At 34.5% G+C, this 7,074-nt stretch overlaps 1 long non-coding RNA gene across 1 annotated transcript; it reads left to right on the plus strand.

The window, feature by feature from the left end:
- Positions 1-3,130: 3,130 nt before the first annotated feature.
- On the plus strand, positions 3,131-5,080 carry LOC127150896 (uncharacterized). The gene is made up of 3 exons (XR_007823452.1): positions 3,131-3,398; positions 3,676-3,776; positions 4,881-5,080. It is a non-coding gene; the product is annotated as an uncharacterized LOC127150896 (long non-coding RNA).
- Positions 5,081-7,074: the final 1,994 nt, after the last annotated feature.

Consider the following 7,074-nt stretch of genomic DNA (forward strand, 5'->3'; position numbering starts at 1 on the left):
AAATAAACATTTATCGTATTCAATCATAATAACAGTTATGGAAAATATTTGAAAGTTGGTATTGTCACTCACAGTCTTGGGCTAGATCCTTGGTCTATAAGCTCGGTTTAATTATTCTCGGCCTGCCAACAACCCAACCGAGTATTAAAACCCTAAACATTCTGGTTTCCTAAAGATATACATAACATGTCGCACCAAAGATGACGCTCACGAAAACAAAACTTAAGAAATAAAATCCTATTTCAACAATTCTCTAAAATTTCCAGATTTCTAACATAAAATTCAAAGGACTATAACTTTCTCAATACTTAACCAAAATGAGCGTTCTTTATATCAAACTCTTCATTTTTAGATCCTCTACAACTTACCGGAAGACATATAAATCTGATTCCCCGTGCATAAACACATATAACCCTCAAAACAGAACAACTTCCAGAATCGCGTGCACACGACCTCTTTAACTTGTTCCTACAATTTAACCAATTTTTAGTCGTTTTTGGTTTACAATTTCTTCATGAAAGTTGTAGTAATTTGAATAAGCTTTCCAACCATACCAAATAGAGATTCTAACTCCACCGATACACTCTGAAATACAAGAAAAACCAGAGACCTCCTGATTTCGAGTGAAAACCAACTGCTCTGTTTTCTTCATCAAAAGGCGCCAAATGAATATCCGAATTTGCTCCAACGTTCTTCATAAAGTTTGTTTAAAAATGAGTTAACTTTCAGTAAATGTAAATCGCACCTCTTAATTCCTTTTGAAGAGTTCAAACCGAATTAAAAACCAGTGATGTGCAGAATGAACTAAAATTCAGCCATTGATACACTTTGCTTGAGTTCTCCTCCTCTTCTTCAACCTAAAAATTCTAGTAAAATTTCTCTTCTTCTTCCAAACTCTCTCTTAGAAGTTCTCTGCAAATTGAAGAAGGAAAAAGAAAAAAAAAATAAAGGCAACTTGGATGTCTTCAAACTTGGCGGTGAAGGGAAGAGAAGAAGAAGAAGAAAAGAGAAAATGAAATTTTCTTCTCCTTTTCTTCTTTTTGTCCTTTCTTTTCTTTCTTTTCTTTAATTAATTTAATAAAACTATTTAATATATAAATATATATATTTATATTTACACTTAATTTCCATTTTCTTTTTCTTTTTTTTTCCACATTTAAAGAAATTAAGCCAAGAAAATATCGGGTTTACAAGTCGTAAACATAGACGTACAATAGTAAGAGTAGCTTCCATAAATACTCAGTATATACTTCATTGAAATCAGCAAGGCCTATCAAGTATATCAAAATATTTTAACTAACATGACAAATCTACGTTGTGTAGGGTACACCCAGTACAACAACATTTACAAGCTCTACGATGTAGTGGGACCCGTCCAGCACTATCATCGTTTTTGTCGTAGTGGGGCCCGTCCAGCACTATCATCGTCTTTGTCGTAGTGGGGCCCGCCTATAACTCATTACAACATCGTTGTTACAAAGCATACTCAATGTCAATAATGGAATCTAACCTGTGTGCACACGGTACCATATAGCCTCGGGCTCGACACCTCAGTCATGTAGTTAATAAAAACATCAGAAAAATCGTATGAAAACATTAAAATATGTCTGCTATCCTTTTCTTTCGTAAAGCTTAAACTTACTTAGATTATTCGTGAAAAGCTGTAGTTCTTAAAACAAAACTTGTTAACTCATACTTTGTTTGAAACACAGTGGTTCAAATAATTTCCAAATATTCAATAATCACGTGCTAGCATAAACATTCAGTAAGAATTCTAGTCTCGAAACTCATACTTGAAAATAATCATGGACTTCAAATGATTTTTAATGCTTTGTAAATAAATGTATAGATCAGTCAATCATAGTTAATATTTAGGAGAAAGAAAATATTTTTAAAAACTAGTTTTGGTCACTCATAGTCTTATACTAGTTTCTCGATGTGTAAATTCGACCTATTTCCTATTGGCATGTAAAACAACTAGAACCGAGTATTAGAAACCTAAAGATTATGAATTTTAAATTTTATGTTTAACATGGCTCACTAAGGATAATGCTAAAGAAGTCCATCTTAAAACTGTAAACCATACTCTACACACTTCTCAGAATTTTCCACATTCGCAGCACGAAATTCAAATGATGAGATTTATTTATATCAAAATCTTTATTTTGAGGTCTTCTGAAACTTACCTCAAGACATGTAAATCTGATTCCCTGTGAATAATCTCATATAACCCTCGAAACAGAACAACTTCAATAATCGCGCCCACACGACCCCTTGCTGTGTAGCTCGGAATAAACAGAACATTAGAGGTGTGCTGTGTGAATCAATTTCTGCCAAGGATGAAGCTTTGTTTGTGATTCCCTTATCTTTCTTCAACAAAACTTCTTGAACTTCTTCTTCTTCTTTTCTCAACCTTCTTCCCTCGAAGCCCTCTGAAATTTTGGTGTAGAAATTGAAGAAAATGATGAAGAAAATGGTGAATGATACTTCAGCGGTGGTGGGTTTTAAAGCACCAAAAACAAAACCTACCTCCTTCATTTTTCTCTTCTCTTCTTATTACTTTCTCTTTTCCTTTCTTCCCTTTATCTTATATAATAAAAAAACATTAAATACATATATAATATACTTATATATATTTAATTTCTATTTTTCTTTTATTCTTTTCACATTTAAACAAATAAACCAAGAAAATATCGGGTTTACAAGATCCACCACATGTGTTGCGAGAGCAACCAGTTGAGTTGAGAGAAGATTTGGATTATGATGAAGAACCAGTTCAGATCCTCAACAGAAATGAACACGTTTTGAGAAACAAGATGATTCCACTCATAAAAGTTTTGTGGAGACATCATGGAGTGGAAGAGGCAACTTGAGAACTAGAGGATCAGATGAAGAAGAGATACCCGATACTTTTCAATTAAGGACGTCTCAATTTCGAGGACGAGAGTTTCTAAGGGGAAGGAAAGTTGTAAACCCGGTATTTTCTTTAGATTTTTTATAAAAAAAACATGGAAGGAATATAAGAAAATTGGAAATTAAGTATATAAATTTTTATATATAATTAATGGTTTTTATATAAAGAAAAAGGAAAAGAAAAGATAAAAGAAAGGATTTAAAGGAAGAAAAAGTAATAGAGAGAAGAGAAATTCCATTTTTCTTTTTCTTCTCTTTCCCTCCACCGCCAAGCTTCTCTCATTCCATTCCTCACCATTTTTTTCACCATTTCTTCACCAATTTTCCGAGGGGTTTCAAAGGGTTGAAGGCTGAGAAAGGAAGAAGAAGAAGTTCAAAAAAATGTATGATGAAGAAGACAAGGAGTTTGCAAGACAAACTTCTCTATAGTTCATTAAGCACATCTCTGGTTTATTGATTTCGAGCTATACAAAAAGAATTAAGAGGTAAGGTTTAAATTTACTGAAAACTAATTCATTTTTGAACAAATTTTATGTAGAAAGCTTGAGCAAATTTTAATGTTCATTGGGTGAAGTTTGACAGAGAAGATAGGACAGATTGTTTTCACGCGAAATCAGGAAATCTTTGGTTGTTTTAGTATTTCAAGGTGTACTGATGGCATTAGGATCTCTATTTTGTATGGTTTGAAAGCTTATTCAATTTACTACGACTTTTATTGAGAAAGGGTGAATCAAAAATGATTGAAAATAAGTTAAATTGTAGGGACAAATTAAAGGGGTCGTGGTGTATACGATTGTTCGAGTGGTTCTGTTTCAAGGGCTGTCTGAGATTATACACAGGGAATCAGATTTACAGTTCTGGGGGTAAGTTATAGAGGACCTCAAAATAAAGATTTTGACATAAAGAACACTCATTTTGGTTAAGTATTGGAAGAGTTATGATCATTCGAATTTCACGCTGCGAATTTGGACAATTTTGAAAAATGTGTGGAATATGGTTTTATTTCTTAAAGTTAGACTTCTTAAGCATCATCTTTAATGAGCCATGTAAGCATAACATTTGAAGATCGTAATATTTAGGTTTCTAGTACTCGGTTTTGATTGTTCGACAGGTTAAGAGGAAATAGGTTGCGTTTACACACCGAGGAACTAGTCTAAGACTATGAGTGACAAAAACAAGTTTTGAAAATAATTCTTTTTAAAAAAACTGTTTCTTATAACTAAATGTTTGACGTGCTTGACTACGAGTTGATAAATTATATATGATTTCTATGTTTAGCTTTCGAGTATGAGTTTCGAGTTTAGATTTCATAATGGAATCCACATGTTAGCACGTAATTAATGAGTTCTAAAAAGCAGTTAAAATGACATTTTTTTTAAGCAAAGTATAGTTTAACAAATAATTATTTTAAGATATTCGATTTTTCCACAAACAAGCTGAGTAAGTTTGAGTTTATGCAAGGTTAAGATAAGAATACATGTTTTAATGTTTTCATATGCTTTATGATATTTCCATTGACGAAATAATTGAGATCATGAGCCTTAGGCTAGAGGATATAGTGTACACACAGGGTATGTTTTGTTGTTGACATTGAGTGTACTCTTTGTAACGATGCTGTTGCAAGTGCTGGGCAAGCCCCACTACGACAAAGACGAAGGGAGTGCTAGGCAGGCCCCACTACATTGTAGAACTAGTAAACATTGGTTGTACTGGGTGTGCCCTACACAACGTAACGAAGTCATGTTAATTAAATAGTTTATAAACAAGAAATGTCTTGCTAGATTTTATAGATATACATATTGAATGTTTGAAGGAGTTGTTTTCTAAAAATATTTATAGTTAACGCTTTCCTTGTTAAATTTATAAGTTTTCAAAGATTATCATGAGTTCTGATTTACAGTTTTAAAGTATTATCACTCAATGGGCTTTATAAGTTACCCTTCAAAAATGTTTTACCCACTTTCTAGGTAGAGATCGAGTTCCCGGTGTCTGATAGACTACCTTGGTCTGCTAAAGCTCCGATATCGATTGCCAGTACATGGTTAGAATTGTGCATAGAGTCTATTGTGTTATGATGTATGTATTTATGTATGATATATATACTTTACAGTTTGTGTAAACTTTAGGAGCTACAGTTGTGTAAAGCTTTGTATGTTATGTTTTGGTTAAGGTGTTTTCAGGTTTACTTGCGAAATTAGTTATTTCTGGGCTACATTTCATGTATGTATATCATTAGTCTAGGTTTTGTTGTGTTGTATTGCATGTATAATTGTTTATATACTAGATTAGAAAGTTTATCACGTTAAAGAATTCAGCAGAGTCGACAGATATCGGTAGAAAAAAGCGTTTTCGATTGGCTTCAGGTCGTCTTTCGGTTTAAGCTAGTAGGTAGTCTGGAGGGGGTGTGACAATTTGGTATCAGAACAGTTTGCTCCATAGGAATTAAGATAGTGCATTTTTCTTTACGAAGAAAGTAGAAAGTAAATAGTTGGAAGTCAAGTTAGCTTAGAGGGAACTAGTGGAGTATGGTCTAAGTAAGGGGTAAAGTAAGTCCAGTTAGGTTTAACATGTGAGTAGACATTTAGTATCATATGCATTTGAGTTAAATATCAATAGTATGTCTAATATGTTGACATATTACAGGAGTCATGCCACCACATACTAGTAGACGATGCAGGCAAAATTAGGACAGGATGCAAGGTCCTACCCAAGTCAATCTGTAGGGGAATCTAGTACCCCAAGAGTTCAAGTTGGGGCAACAAACGAGCGGTTTACGAGAATTGCATATAAGATAGGAAGGGCAGAGAGAGTAGAGCCTAGTGATCAAGAAAAGGCATAGAAATTGAACGTTAAAGAAGTTAAGGGCTACAGTGTTTGAGGGTTCCACATATCTAGCTGATGTAGAGGATTGGTTGAATATGTTTGAAAAATGTTTTAGATTGGCTACATTTTTGTTGCAGAAGGAGGCTGAATGATGGTGGAAATCCATATTAGCTAGGCGCAATGATGCACGTACTTTAGACTGGCAAACTTTTAGAGGCATATTCAAAGATAAGTATTATCCCAACACATACTACGAGCCCAAGAGGGATGAGTTCTTGTGGTTGAAAGAAGGATATCTTTCAGTGGCCGAGTATAAGAGAAAGTATACTGAGCTTTCACGATATGTTGATTTTTTTATGGCATCTGAGAGTGACAGGTGCCGAAGGTCTGGAAGAGGGTTACGTTTTTAAATACATACCCCAGATACTGCCATTACTAAGTGGATGGATTTTTCTCAATTAGTCAATCCACTAGATAACCAGTAAGACTGCAGCCAGGTCAGGAGTCCATTGCTAGTACAGTAAGGCAAACCTTATCCACAAGTTGTGGCAGGAACCATCGAGGTCAGTGTTTAGTGGGTGCCGGTGTGTGTTATAAGTGTGGACAACCAGGACATTTCAAGAAAGATTGCTCGTAGTTAAACATGACAGTTCAAAGAGATCAGGGAGTTGGGTCCCAAACAGTTGAGTAATCGAGCGTTTTAGTGGTTTCGATAAAAGGCACCAGCAGTGCAAGGCAAAAAGGAGGTTTTGGAAGACTCTGGCAACAAAGAAAGGTCTATGCTATGACTCAACAAGAAGCGGAGGATGCATTAGACGTTATTACAGGTACATTCTTATTTGTAATGTACATGCACTTGTTTTATTTATACCAGGTGCTACACATTCCTTTGTTTTTAGTATATTTCTGACTAAGCTGAATAGGATGCTAAAGCCTTTACCTGAGGGGTTAGCTATATACACTTCAGTTGGTGACGTTTTACTTGTCAATGAGGTGTTACGTAATTGTGAAGTTTTAGTAGAACGTATCAGTATGCTAGTAGAATTAATACCACTAGAGTTACAGATGTTAGATGTAATTTTGGGATTTGATTTCTTATTTGCTCACCATGCATCTATGGATTTCCATAGGAAGGAAGTGGTTTTTAGAAAACCAGGCTTTGTTGAAGTTTTTTTAGAGGTATGAGGAAGGTCATTCCTAGGAGTTTAATCTCAGTTTTGAAAGTTGAGAAATTGCTGAGGAATGGTTGCATAACTTTCCTTGCACATGTGGTAGTAGTGCAGAGAGAAAAGCTAAAGCCATAAGATGTTCCTACAGTGAAAGTGTTTCTTGATGTAT

The sequence above is a fragment of the Cucumis melo genome, chromosome 9, assembly GCF_025177605.1.
Source record: "Cucumis melo cultivar AY chromosome 9, USDA_Cmelo_AY_1.0, whole genome shotgun sequence".
NCBI classification, from domain to species: domain Eukaryota; kingdom Viridiplantae; phylum Streptophyta; class Magnoliopsida; order Cucurbitales; family Cucurbitaceae; genus Cucumis; species Cucumis melo.